The 15,056-nt window shown below is 42.5% G+C and overlaps 1 protein-coding gene and 1 pseudogene across 11 annotated transcripts in view; both read left to right on the top strand.

The window, feature by feature from the left end:
- Positions 1 to 1,536, top strand: part of EDA2R (ectodysplasin A2 receptor) — a 75,255-nt gene extending 73,719 nt beyond the window's left edge. For 10 of the 11 annotated variants that reach the window (XM_055081816.1, XM_055081812.1, XM_055081817.1 and 7 more), the window contains 2 exons: positions 1,102 to 1,327; positions 1,449 to 1,533. The gene's annotated coding sequence lies outside the window, so the exon portion shown is untranslated. Of the gene's footprint in view, positions 1 to 1,101; positions 1,328 to 1,448 lie in introns of all 11 variants that reach the window. The other variant, XM_055081811.1, reaches the window with a different exon arrangement.
- A 10,114-nt stretch (positions 1,537 to 11,650) lies between these two features.
- On the top strand, positions 11,651 to 12,350 carry LOC102979326 (AN1-type zinc finger protein 3-like; annotated as a pseudogene).
- The last annotated feature ends 2,706 nt before the right edge of the window (positions 12,351 to 15,056 follow it).

The raw sequence follows: 15,056 nt of genomic DNA, 5'->3' as shown, positions 1-15,056 counted from the left end.
CATATATCTGGGCCTACAGTTGTCAAGGAATTGGCCAGGTTGACATGACACCAGTTTTTCTATCCTGGCCTTTTGCAATCTCTCTCAGGGCCCCACTGTCTAATAGTTATATTCAGTTATCTCCCATCATGTATTCAAGCACCAAGGTACAGTGGGAAAATATACAAACCTTGGCATCTGGAAGCCTTATATTTCAAATCTACCTCCATTCCTTAATATCTGTGTGAAGCTTGTGTAAATCCCTTCACCTCTCTGAGTCTCAGGTCCTTAATCTGTGAAAAGTAGAAAATACTATTCACCTTATATTGTGAGAGTTGAATGATAAATGCATGTGCAAGTGCCTTTCACAGTGTCTAATGCATTAGAGGTGTTTAAACCATGTTAGTTTGTCTTTCCCTCCCTTGCCCCCAGTGACAATTTATATTGGGTTGGCCAAAAAATTTGTTCGGGTTTTTCCATAACGTCTTATGGAAAAACCCAAATGAACTTTTTGGCCAACCCAATACATCCTTACATATACATTACACTCGTCTGGTCTTCATAACATACCTTTGTGGTAAGCAGGTCAGTGTTTGTTAGCTTCACTTTATAGAGGCAGGAACTGAGACACAGAGAGGGAAAGTTATTTGCTTAAAGTCACAGAGCATTTCAGTGGCAGAACTGGGTTAGAGCCCAGGTTTTGGAGATCCAAGTAAGTAACAAGGGGCAGTATGAAGCATGAGGGTGGATTCCTATTTTTCAACTAACCAATTATTTTCACCACCCATTTCCATATTTCTCCAGTTATTATATTGTCCAGGTCCCCCAATGACTCCCCCTCCCTATATCTTACCTAAGAAAATATAAACAATATGTAAGCGAAAGCCAAGACTCCTATTAAACCAGTCAGCCTAGATACCTTCAAGGTCATCGAGGCCAACCTCCCTTCCAACTCCTCCAATCCATGCTTGAGTCCATTTTATAATATCCCCACGAAGTGTCTGTGTCATCCTTGCTCACATACTTACAGTATCAGAGAGCACACTACTGCCCAACATGTATTGCAGCTATGACTGGTGGATTTGAGCTCAATGTAAAGAAAAACTTTCTGTCTTCTTATAGTAACCACCCTTGGGTCCTACTCTGCTCCTTGGGCCACACAGACCTCATCTGCTTCCTGTGTCTTGTGATAGCCCTGAAGAAGTCTAAAGATAGCATCTCCTCTCTGGAAAGTACCACTTTGGGTTCCTTTAAAGTATGGGGGGCTTAAAACTGAACACAGTTTCATGAGGAATTGTCTCACCAACATAGAGAAGGGTAGAACTATCATCATGTCCACCCCACACAGGTGATGTTTTTCTGCTATTGTACCCTAACCACTGGCCTAAACCATTTTTTGAGGGATGGGAAGAGGAAGGAGCTAGTGAGATTGCCCCATAGGTTTCTAACTTGCTCTGCTCCCTCCCTAGGTCTCTTGGGCTCCTGGCAGCCCAGCTGTTCTCCCTGGACTCTCCTGCCTTGTTCCTATACCACAAGAGAAGCAGGGGCATAGGATGTGGTATTCACAATAGCCTGTACTCTACAGACGGGGCACATCCTATCCCATCCCACCAAAGGATTGATTCTTCATCATTTTCCCAAGACTGACCAGCAGCATTTTTTGCTTTTCTATCCTAGATAGCCTGGAGAGCCAGATTCCCCAGTCATGGGGCTACCAGACATGTCCTAGCTCAGCTTGATTATAGAGAGGAGGGGAGGGGATGGCAATGAATGGGGTAGAGTTTTACTGCCTGCATCTTTGGTCGGGTGAACCTGAAGGAGGAGCTTCTCAGTACCCTATTGATATATCTACCTAGCACTTTAGGGACAAAATCAAACTCTTCCTCCTTTCGCTCCTCTGCACTGCCCCCCTCCCCAGTACACACACACACACACACACACACACACACACAGACCTACACACATCTTAGGAGAGGCCTGAAACTTTGATTCCCCACACATCTCTTAGACTTCTGTGGCTGTAACAATCACGGAGCTAACCCCTTTGCCCCCTGGGGTCTTCCTCTCCACTTATAGGTTTCTTACCTTCTTTAGTGGGGATCCAACTCAGTATCTTTTTGCCTTTTAAAATGGTACTTCCTAAAGTTCCTTTTATCTTATTTCTCTTCTTTTCTTGCCTCTTTTGTCCCTTCCTGGTACCTTGTCTTCTTAAGACCAAGGCTGAGCCTCTAGATCCCCAGGGCCAAACTCAGAGCTCAGAGCTTTCATCTTTGGGGTGGCCATGAAATCCCTGAGATCTAGGGGGGGACACTTAGGAGCTAAGGTTTTCAATGAAGCCTGCCCTAGGGCTGCTCAGGGACTATTGGTACTTTCTTGGTTTAGAGAAAAACCAATCAATTGCTGAGCCCTCACCACCAGTTTCACATGCTTCTCAGAATAAAGTGGAACTTCTCTCTCCATGGCTGATGCCACAGGGCAGATGAGAACATTAAGGCTCAGATGTGGCACCATGGATTGTTTTTAAGTCTCCCTTATGTCCATAATGGGCTACTTGGGCTGATACCCACTCCCTCACTGTGGATCAGATTTTGAAAGAAAAATTGCCCAGATGAGTAGAGCAACTATCTCCTTTGTTTGGGAGCAACCTATATACTCCAGAATGTTGGATGTGACTTAATTTGTGAAAACCAAGACTGTATCTTCAGGTGGGAATGCTGGAATTTACTACATATATGTGCTGCACTTTATATTTTGCAGTGTGCATTCACAGCAATCATCTCATTGGATCTTTATACACACCCTGAAGTGGGCAGGGCAAGGATTACCATCCCCAGGTTGCAGAGGGTGAAACTGAGGCTCAGAAATGGAAGGTGACTGCACTCAGTAATGTATGGGGTAATTATCAAGGCTAGGGTCCTCTCCAATATCTTGAAATCTTCATTTTCTAGAAGACAGTGTTTTAAAGTAGTAGCTTGTCTGGCATATCTGTTCCAGAAAACAACTCTTTTTGGAAGCAAAAGGGGTGGAGAGACAAATAAGGCCCTTATGCCTGAATGTGAACAAGGTAATATCCTTGCCTACAATATCAAACCTATTCTCTCCCCCTCCCATCAGCTCCCCTACTCCCACCCTGTAGCCAGCCTGGATGTATATTCTCTGCCAGATCTGACCCCAGTGGAAAGGTAAGAGACTTTCCATTCAGCACTGTCTCTCAAGAGATCAAAAAGTGAGAAGAGCTGCAAGGTCAGACAAAATTCTTTCTATCTGTCTATCTTACCTCCTTTTGCCTCTGGGGGTAAGAAAGAAGGTATAAAGGTTGGAGCCAGTAGGACTATCCATCCTACTTGTCCTCCCTCCTATATTCTTCTATTCAATTTAAGAGTCTCTGATCTTAGTTTGGGCAATGACTTGAGACTTTAACTTTAGAGGTGGGAGGGGGGCAAATATCCCATCTTTAAAAGCCTCTCCCAGGTAGATTGCAGATATTTGAGCAAATCTGTCAATTATAACACTTTAGTGTTTTACAGTCTAAAAAAGTTCATTCATACATGCCTAATTTAAAGATGAGGAACCTGAGTCCTAGACGGGAGTAGTAACTTACCCAAAGCAATTCATATTTTGGAAAGGCAACGTGCTCCACACTCCTACCCCCAGACTGAAGTGTGGATTCCATGGCTGAGAAGAGAGCCAGGGAAGGGCAGTTAGAGCAGAAACTGTTCTTGGCTATGGCAGAAGGACAGGCAGAGGTGTTGGAGGGCACTAGTTATTTCTATCCACTAGACACTGCCTAAATAACCCTTAAAGTATCATTAAGGAACATAGGGAAGAGAGAGGAGATTGAATAAGGCAATTCATCTCCACCACCAGAAAAAACAGCTGGCCTCATAGTCTAAGTGCTACGGAGGCAGCAGTGTAGTCTTCCACTGAAAAATAGCACATGACTTCATCCACATCCAGGATGGAGAAGGTTTCTTTGTTTTTTTTGTCTTTTGGGGTATTGTTTGGCTTTACTCTCCCCTATAGCTCTTACCTCCTATGGCCTACAAGGTTTCCCCTGCCTTCTTCCAGGTCCCTCTAGACTCACCACACTCCCTGGGTTAGCTGGAAGATCTTATGCATGTTTGAAGAGTGATGGTCCTGTGATGCAGCATAGGGCAGGGCAAATAATTTCCCTGTGGATCTCCTGGGCCTCACCTTTTATTTGAAGTGCTATAACTCTCCACCTCTGGCAGGGAGCCGGGCTGGAATTTGCCCTATTGGAACCTTATGGAAAATTTCTGAGCCAAGGTGACCTTCCCTCTGGGGCCTGATTTCCCCAAACTACCTTGCAGCAGTCCTCCAAAGATACCCTCCAATATACTTAGGAGTAGCTGAGTGGGGAGAGGAAGGGAGCCCCACTGCCACTTTCTACTAACATGTCAGTTGGATCCCAGATTTCCCACCACCCCTTCCCATTTGATTCTTTCCAAGTTTGTTTTTGCTTTAATTCCTACCTATACATCTCATGACCAGGAAGGAACAAGCAACTTGGAGGCTGTATTCTTCTTTATTATCTGGCTATCTTTCTGAGGCCTGTACAGCTAGTTCTGTCCCACAAGTACTTGGTGGTTAATTAAGTACATTAAATAGCATGTGCACTTCATTAGATCCTAGCCCTGGCAAATGAATGCTCTCTACCACAAAACCTCTGCTTTCAGGATTTTATTAAATGCATCTTTGGGGACAGTTCATCTACAAATATTGATTAAGGGTTCCTGGGACAACCCATTGGTCAGGGTGCTAAAAACACCTGGGAAAAAGTAAACAGGCCCCATTGTACTGGACTGGGGATTAGAAGCAACTGAATTACTAGCCTGCACCAAGCAGCCTGACTTAACACAGGTATTGGCAAATATGTGTGAGCCAAGAGTTTAGGCCTTGACCTTTAGGTTCTCTGTTCTTTTCTTTCTGGGACAGTTTATTCTTATCTCACTGGCTCTAATTAGTCATGTCTGCAGCTTCTGGTAGGGCAAGAACTAGTATCCAAAAGAAGATGATTTAGCTTGGGCAGGCCTTAGGTGTTCAAAGGTCACCATGTGCCTGGCAGTGGTTCAAGCCCAAGTCTAACACTGCTGCATCTATGGCAAAGGTACTGATTTTGTCACAGTCATAATGACAATAATATGATAAAATGTTACAGCCAGCCTTATTCATTATGCTTTTTCTAGATTTTATAATTTACAAAGCTCTTTTATGTTTATGGTCTCATTTCATCCTCACAAACCCCCGAATAAGGTGTTATTATATCCCTTTTGAAGAAAAGTAAAACAGCTCATATTATATATGTGGTTTGTCAGGCCAGAGATCAGTCTGACCCAAGTCTCCTGATCCCCAGACCAGGGCTTTCTCCACTGTTTCCCCTTAACAACTGCTTTAAGATGGTACAGTTACCATAGTGGCACTGAGGGCAACATTGCAGAAAAAAACAGCAACCATGTAGCAAAATTCCCCAATGGTATATCCATAAACACAATTACTGCAAAGCTCATTGTGAGACCCATCCAAGACAAGAAACTTCTGGCTAGAATACCCAGCCCAGAATAACTTCTTAGCAATGATATTTTCTGTAGCAATTAATACAACAGCCTTGGTTGCTGGGGCTACCCCAGTGCACAGGTGTGCCCACCAGGAGCAAGGTCCTCATAGTATGAACATTGTGTGACCATCCCAAGTCACACCCAGCATCACCTTGGTTCTAACTTTCATTTTGAAGTCAATAAATTGTAGTTAGCAATTGGACTAAGGAAATGTTTTACTTTGCTTTTTAAGATATCTTGGGTAGAGGTGAGGTGAAGCATGCTTTTTTCCTTATAATTGCTGCTTGGCCATGGCAAATGTCACACTCAAGCATTTGTTCCTGGGGAGTGTTTTTAAAGATTTCATTGCTTTTAAAGTATGGGCATCTTTGAGTGCCTTCCTTTCATGTATCTTTTCTATTTGGCAGTTATTGGTCAGTGGAAGCACAAAGGACATGAGTCGAGTTGTCTATATTTGAACTAGCAAAAGAAAGTTGTTCTTGCTTGTAAGGGAGGGGAGGTATTTACTGAGGATAAGTTTAGTTTTTCGGTTTTGTATTTTCTTCTCTGTATACCTGGATTTGGATTTTGACAAGGAGGAGCCTAGGAGAGCAACTTTCTCCTCCAAGTTTCTCAGATCCAGACTTGGTAACAGTGTCAATACTGTAGCACCCTCTCCACAACACAAACCCTACTATACTGGGAAGATAATCTCTTATGCACCTAACCCCCTGCTCGCCTCACTAGAAGGTGTCTGGTATTTTACATTGAATGTAGGTAAACTTTAATTACTTTTCCCTCCTAAATCAGTTATTTGTAGAGATTTTGTTCAATCTTGAGCCATATGCATATGTGGCTACTGGCAGAGTTACATTTTATTTCTGATGCTCTGGAAATATTTCATATTAGCCAATAAAGAAAAATACATCCAAACACCTTGTTTATTCCTCTACTTTCAAATAACAAGGTGCCTCATTTGGCTGGTGTGTCTTTGCTCAGTGAGTACAGCAAGGAAATGTGTTTCTTCTCAGTGGATCCATCACCAGGGATGGTAGGATCCACTGACTTGCCACCCAAGAGGTCTGGGTTAAAGTCCAAGCTCTCCTTCTATATTTTTGAATTGCTTATGACATTTATCTTTTTTTCTGGGCTACAGATCTACTAGAACTTCTTGTGTCTAAACTAATACTTCTTAAAACAGGTTCCATGCCCTAAGAGGATTGTACACATGTCTTGTGAGGTCTGCAAAATCTCTCAGAGATTGTGTGTATTTTCATTTTGACTATAATATTCTTTAAAAAAATACAAGCATATTCTATTTAGACCATCTGGATTATTATCTCTTAAAAGCACTACCTGTCCATTTCAGAGTCTGTGTTTACAGTCTCATTGGATTTAAAGAAGCACCTAAGGAGATAATATTTAACTTTGAATGCTGTGCTTTACTATAATCTTATTTAAGAGCTAGAGAAATCAAGTTCCTCCCATCTTTAATATGCTATGATCCTGACAACAAAACATGTTAGCAAGGATGTGGAGAATGGGACCTCTCATACCTTGCTGGTGGGATTGTAAAATGGTACACCCACTTTTGAAAACAGCCTGGCAATTCCTCTAAAAGTTAAAGTTAGAATTATTATATAATCCAATAATTCCACTATGTATGTACCCCAAGATAATTTAAAATATATGCACACACAAAACTTTTACACAAATATTCATAGGAACATTATTTATAGTATCCAAAAAGTGGAAACAACCTAAATGTCTATCAACTGATGAATGGATAAACAAATTGTCAAGTATACATATAATAGAATATTCAGTAATTAAAAAGATTGAACTGACGCACAATATGTCATAAATGAACCTCAAAGCAAGCTAAGTGAAAAAGCCAGACACAAGAGACCACATATTGTATGATTCCATTTATATAAAATTTCCATATAGGCAAGCTAATAGAGACAGAAGGTAGATTAATTGTTGCCTTAGGCTGGGGGGTGAGAAAAGGGATTAAAAATGGTCCCCAGTTTATGATGATTCAATTTACAACTTTTTGACTTTATGATGGTGTGAAAGTGATAAGCATTCAGTAGGAAACATACTTCAATTTTGAATCTTGATCTTTTCCTGGGCTAGCGATATGTGCTCTAATACTCTCTTGTAATGCTGGGAGCCACAGCTCCCAGTCAGCCATGCAATCACAAAGGTAACCAACTGATACACTTATAACCATTCTCTACCCATACAACCATTCTGTTTTTCAATTTCAGTGCAGTATTCGGTAAATTACATGAGATATTCAATACTTTATTATAAAATAAGCTTTGTGTTTGATGATTTTTCCCAACTGTAGGCTAATGTAAGTGTTCTGCGCACATTTAAGGCAGGCTGTGCTAAGCTGTGGTGTTTGGTAGGTTAAGAGTATTAAATGCATTTTACACTTAGGATATTTTCAAATATGATGACTTTATCAGGATGTAACCCAGTTGTAAGTCAAGGAAAATGTGTAAATGTAAATAGGCATGAGGGATCTTATTTGGGGATGAAAATGTTCTAAAATTGAGCTATGATGATTGCTACAACACCAGTAAATAAAAATTGTTGAAATGCACACTCGAAATGGATGAATTTTATCATATGTAAAATACACCTCAATAAAACTGTTTTAAAAAATATTCTGTGATAATCGATCTGAGTAGACTGGTGTTGGTTTAACAATTTGATTACTTTCCAAACACGTGCATTGCCAGAAATAATCTCTCTCTCTCTCAGACAGACACACAGACAGACACACATACACACACACACACACACACACACACACACACACACACACACGACCCAATTACTCAATTAGGACAAAAGAAAGAAACAGAACTAGAGTCCTATTTGGTTCTTTTCATTTTGAACTCTACATAGCCTCAGGGAAAGAGAAAGGATGCATCTAGAAGGAACTTACAGGAGGTATCATTCAAAACCAAAGGAGGAAGAACAAAGGAAACTATTATAGATTCAGGGGTGGGTATAGGAAAAGAGATATTGGGTGATACCATCACAGGCTACAGAGGAGTTTTTTGAGGGAACCATCACAGAATAAAGGAGGAGTAACTGGGAATTACTTGGCAGGTAAGAGGCCAAGTCTTGTGGTGAGTCTGTCCTGCCTTTGTGTCAGAAAAGACCTTTTTGCCCAACCAGGCCTCCCATTCTTACTCAAAATTTTGAATGCTGGTACAGTGGAAGAGATTTAACCCTCTAATTTATGAATGGTGATTAAGGCATAGGAAGTGTTATCACTTATCTGTTGGAGTCGATGTCAGTGTGTGCTTGTACCAGTCATAGGGCAGTGAAGTCCTACTCCTTACCCAAGAAGGACATGGGGAAATTGGAGCTCTGTAAACAGATGGACTAAAGCACAAACAAGTCATCAGACTATCAAATAGGGGATTATTAGGTGATTGTTAATAACCCTTTTATTAGGGACTAGGAACACTTGCTATTTCTGCTGGTATGATGATCTTTCACTTTATGTTCACAACATGATTGGCAAGTTTCTGTATGCCCAACAGTTAGTCCTTTAAGGCCTTAGAAACTGTGTGTGTGTGTGTGTGTGTGTTGGTTCAAATGCTGCCTGCCTGGAAAAAATGGATCCCCAGTGAGAGCAGCTGCCTAGTCACATGATTATATCCCCAAAGCCTTTTTCCCTTGTGGTTTCTAGTGCCAGTAAATTCCCTTCTTTAACATCTCTTTCCTAAGGAATAGTGCAAAAGTGAAATAGAAGGGGAAAGTACAGTCAATATTTAGTGGTTATCTCTCATGTGCTTTCTCACTTTCATATTTTGTTTCATTCAATCCTCATGATGTCCCTAGGTGGTAGGTGCTCTATATAACCTTCATTTTACAAAAGAAGATCACAGATTTAATTATTTTTCTATGGTTATACAGTAGTAAATGATGTACTAGAATTCCAGTCTAAGCCTATCTGACTCTGAGGCACAAACACATCCCACCATACCTCAGCTGCCTCCCTAAGATGGACCTCAGGAAAGAGAATACAATTTATCCCACTGGATCTCTCATAGTTCCCAGCTTGGGAGGCTACATCAGAGAGTCTCCCTAGGAGACTCTCTAAGTCTCTCTAAGTATCACATAGTAGTGTCAAAATATTATCAGCTCATGATATATTAATCATTCCCATGTAATCAGAAGGACCACATTGATCATGCTATCTCCTTGGCCACAATGTTGTCATTGAAAGATCATGCTGGAGATATGAGTTCTTATTTCACCTTCATCATCCCCTAGATGGAGTAAGAAAAGGGTACTTTTCTTGGCCTCAGTTTCCCCCATGGTACACAAAGGAGATTGAACTCAATGATCTCTAAGAGCCTTCCAACATTGATGTGCAATAAACTTACAAGACCTAGCTTTGCTATAGACTCTTGGTAGCAGGACATCTCAAAGGAGTGGAAGGACAGAGAAGATAACCAGAAATGGTAACTAGAATATGACTGAGTAAATAACAGGGGCTTAATTATTTAACCTATGGGCTTTATTGATGTTTTCAATTCCATTTTGGAATCATCTCCATTAAACGTGCCTCTAGGGATTATTTTCAGATCCTCCAGATGTATCTGAGAAAGTAAGCTTTCTATAAGTAAGAATGACAAAGAGACAGACCATGATGCACTTTTCTTCTCATTTACGTGCTCTATATAACACTAGATCTCTTGTTAAAGTAGTAAATCAGTAACAGTATTGAAAAATATTATATTATATTAAACAACACATATGGATAAAGATTAAAACACCTGGGGTTGGTTAGAGACCCCTCCCTTCTCCAAGAAGCCTTAGTTGTTGACAATCACTGTTTAATTTTTTCTTCATTCTACCTTCCCATTGTCTTGTATGGGATGAGTTTCTTATTAACATTAGTTGAACCTTCCTACTCTAGTCCAACACCCCTACAGCAGTGATTCTTAACCTTGGCTTTATACTGGAATCACTTGGGGAGATTTAAAAATGCTGATGCATCGACCTCAGACCTAGAGATTTTAACTTAATCATTCTGAAATACAGCCTGAGTATTAAAAAAAACAAAAACAAAAAAACACCTCCCCAGGTGATACTAATGAGTAGCCAGGGTTGAGAACCTCTTCCCTATAGAAAAATTCTCCTACTCATGGCTTTCCTTATCATGGCCACAGGTAATCTATTTACTCTGTTAAAAGGCCCTTTTAAAACTTCCATCAACTGTTTCCTGCCTCTCCATACATCTCTTAAACTTAACTCTTTGCCCTTTGAGGTTGAAACTGGTATTATTCCTAATCTATATTAACTAATTCCCTACAAATCATCCCAATTACAGGATCAAGTGTAAACTTATGTTCAAATACAGATGGTTTCTAATATGGCAGCTTCCTGGGCAGAATCTTCAGGCTGTGAAAGCAAGCAACATCCAAAGCTCACTTTAAAAAAGGGTTTCAGGTTCCAGATCACAGAGGAAGAGATTCATTTCTCTACCACCCCCCATCCTAACTAAGCACAGCTAAAATCCCTGGACATTATATTTAAAACAAATATGACTATAAAATTCTTAGAGAGAAACATAGGCAGGACACTCTATGACATAAATCACAGCAAGATCCTTTTGACCCACCTCCTAGAGAAAAGGAAATAAAAACAAAAATAAACAAACGGGACCTAATGAAACTTAAAAGCTTTTGCACAGCAAAGGAAACCATAAACAAGATGAAAAGACAACCCTCAGAATGGGAGAAAATATTTGCAAATGAAGCAACTGACAAAGGATTAATCTCCAAAATTTACAAGCAGCTCATGCAGCTCAATATCAAAAAAACAAACAACCCAATCCAAAAATGGGCAGAAAACCTAAATAAACATTTCTCCAAAGAAGACATACAGATGGCCAACAAACACATGAAAAGATGCTCAACATCTCTAATCATTAGAGAAATGCAAATCAAAACCACAATGAGGTATCACCACACACTGGTCAGAATGGCCATCATCAAAAATTCTACAAACAGAGTGGGGCCCAGGCCCAGCCGCTGCCACCGCTGCCACCGCAGAGCTCTGCCGCCACCACCGAGCACCATGGGAGATGCCGGGAGCGAGTGCAGCAAAGCGCCCAGTCTGCCGCCTCGCTGTCCCTGTGGCTTCTAGGCGTCCAGCAAGACTATGAACCTCTGTTCCAAATGCTTTGCTGATTTTCAAAAGAAACAACCAGACGATGATTCTGCTCCAAGTACAAGTAACAGCCAATCAGATTTGTTTTCCGAAGAGCCCACCAGTGACAACAGCAATACCTCGATAACCACGCCAACTCTTAGTCCCAGCCAGCAGCCGCTTCCGACAGAACGGAATGTAACTTCACCAAGTAAAGAGGAGTGTGGGCCATGCACAGATACAGCTCATGTCTCGTTAATCACACCAACCAAAAGATCCTGTGGTACAGATTCACAGTCTGAGAATGAGGCTTCGCCAGTAAAACGTCCATGACTACTGAAGAATACTGAACCATCCGAGGAAACCAGCCGATCTAAACAGAAAAGCCGACATGGGTGCTTCCAGTGCCAAACCAAACTGGAGCTGCTGCAACAGGAACTGGGATCGTGCCGCTGCGGTTACATGTTCTATATGTTGCATCGCCTCCCCGAGCAGCATGACTGTACATTTGACCACATGGGCCGCGGCCGAGAGGAAGCCATTGTGAAAATGGTGAAACTGGACCGGAAAGTGGGGCACTCTTGCCAGCGCATCGGGGAAATGTGCTCCTGAAGGCCAGCTTGGCCGCTACGTGACGCTGTTCTTAGTTCGCTAATGTTAGCCTTATTTAGGACAAAGTCAGTCAGACACCTTGTACTGGGCATGCGTCAGACTACAGCCAGTCAGTTTCCTTTCCTTAGCCAGCCAGCCTGGTACTGTAGTTTAGGGGTTGATGGTGGTTGAAATTGATTTCTGGCTGGTTACTAAGGTGCCTGCTAGCCATTGTATAAAATTAAAACATGACGAATACTTTTTTTGGAGCATGGCTAGTGGATTTAAAACAACACATACCTGTCACTGCTGGAGTCAAACTTACAAAAAGCCTTAAGTGGAAAGTGTTCCAGACAGAGACTCTGAGTCAATAGAGGAGGAGAAGCTGGTGTTCAAGTCCCCACGATGCACGTGGCTTTGCCGGAAGCTCTGGTTAGTGTTCAGCCTTGACCTCTTCACTATCCTTAGTCCCAGTATCCAGGATACCTGATGGCCATGCATCCCTGGGCCACGGGAGGCTGTTGAGATTGGCCCAGTGGCTGGGCTGGGTGGTGGCCCCACTCTCCCACTGAGCAGGAAATGGGGGTGGGGACAGGTTAAGAAAATTTACCTGACTTGCTATGAAAAAATTCTCTCATCACACGAGAAGAGAAACAGTAACCTCACTTTGAAAATCAGCTCCACTCAAGACTAGTCCATGAATGAGAACCACCTTTTCTACACAGGACCCTTGGTCATGAGAAGCGACCGTGGGCATGCCCTGACCCACTGGCTCTGGTTTGCCATTTGCCGAGTCCAGGGATCTGGCAGTTGATCAAATAAGGCTAATTGCAGCACTGCAACTGTGGCCTACAAACTGGCCTCTGCAGCTAGACTTCTATATTGGAAGTTTTTTAAGAAGATGTTTCATAGCCAGCAGGAATCAATAGAAGAGCTGGGAGCTGCCTGCAGCTCCATTCCTTCCAGCAGGAGCCTACTCGGCCCCTCCAAGGCCAAGGGGACGATGCCTTGGCCTCGCCTCTCATGTCTGTGCAGCCCCATAGTCCAAGGGCAACCAGTCCACTTCTACCACATAGCAAGTTTAGTAAGGGGGGGCAACATATGTCACAGGGACAGAGGTTGATCTGTCTAGAACAGTGTTTCGTGGCCGTAGCCCAGCTTGAGAGAGACACTCGCTCGGACAGGTGGGGGGAGGGCCTATTTCTCAGCGTGTTTCTCTTCAGAGAGGAGTTGAGTGGAAGCAGGAGCTCAGGCCCGGTGAGGATGGATGGAGATGGGCCTGTTTGCCAGTGTTAGGAAATCATCACCGATCAGGTGGGGGGAGTAGACAGGAGAAAGATGCCCTTGAAAGCCTGAGCAGGGGTGAATGGCCCCAGAGCCCCGTCTGATCCAGGCCGATGAGGGTCGGATGCTCCTGCAGAGGCAGTTTGGATCTGCCTGCACACAGGCTACTGGAATAGTTTAACCCAGCAACTTACCCTTTTATACCACAGCAAGTGTTTGTTCAACTCTGTCTGCAAATTAACAGTTAATACCTGCAACTACAAATGTTTTTGGTCCGAAATACTGAAATAGGAAATCACGCTCTTCCCTGCCTCCTCTTCCACCACACCCCCACCAGAGTGGAATCTGCTGCAAAATCTCCAGCCTTAATTCTTGCTTCAGGACCTGGACCGGTGTATTGCTCTATGGCAGCCCAGGGCAGAGGGGCCAGGTCTGCCCATGTTTACCACTGTTACCAAGCCACAACCCTCTGGCCAGTAGCTGGCCATCCTCAGTGATGCGGCCTACCTCGGCCCCCCACCAAGCTCTGATCATGAAGAGGCCACAGGCGCCCTTGCGGCCCTCCTCAGGCCCCACCAGCTGCTGCTTCCTGGCAGCAGCGATGGGAAGCAGGCTCTCTGGAGAGCCCGGCCGCACACAGGGCTCGCAGCCCATGGTCACTTCCTGATGGTAGAGCTGGGGGTGGGGTGGGACTGCTTGTTCCCCGGCAGTATCTGTTCTGTGAAGTTTGTTAAATGTAAGGAAAGCTTAAATTCTTGTATCTTTAAAAGAGAAAATCTTATTTAACCCTTTTGTGTTCTAGATTTACTTACACACATAGCCTAGAGCTCAGTTTTAGTTTTAACATTGTGAAAATATTAAAAGAATCTTGTAACTTTATTCTTTTTTCTCCTGCTGAAAAAAAAATTAAACCAATTGTATGAAAGTTTGGATTTCTCTGTTTTGCCGGTTCTCCTAAGTGCCACCTGGATGACCAGAAAAATAATAAAAGGTCTCCCCAGCCAGAGGTTGGAAGGGAAAAAAAAAACTCTACAAACAACAAATGCTGCAAGGGAACCCTCTTGCATTGTTGGTGGGAACGTAAATTGATACACCCACTATGGACAACAGTATGGAGGTTCCTTAAAAAACTAAAAATAGAACTACCATATGACTCAACATAGGGAGGGTAGGAGGGAGGCACAAGAGAGAGGGGATGTGGGGATATATGTATACATATAGCTGATTCACTTTGTTGTACAGCAGAAACTAACACAGCATTGTAAAGCAATTATACTCCAATAAAGATGTAAAAATAAAAATAAAATAAGATAAAATAAAATAATAAAATAAAACAAATATGAGAAAGCCCTGAAAAGTGGAGAGAGGAAGTCAGACCATCTAGGGGCTATGGAACCTGATGAGTGATACAGCAGTGAGTTCCCTGTGTTTTCTTTTTGTTGCATATATCTCAGACTG

This window comes from Physeter macrocephalus, chromosome 21, assembly GCF_002837175.3.
Source record: "Physeter macrocephalus isolate SW-GA chromosome 21, ASM283717v5, whole genome shotgun sequence".
Taxonomy (NCBI): domain Eukaryota; kingdom Metazoa; phylum Chordata; class Mammalia; order Artiodactyla; family Physeteridae; genus Physeter; species Physeter macrocephalus.
This window is presented reverse-complemented; position numbering and strand designations above follow the sequence as displayed.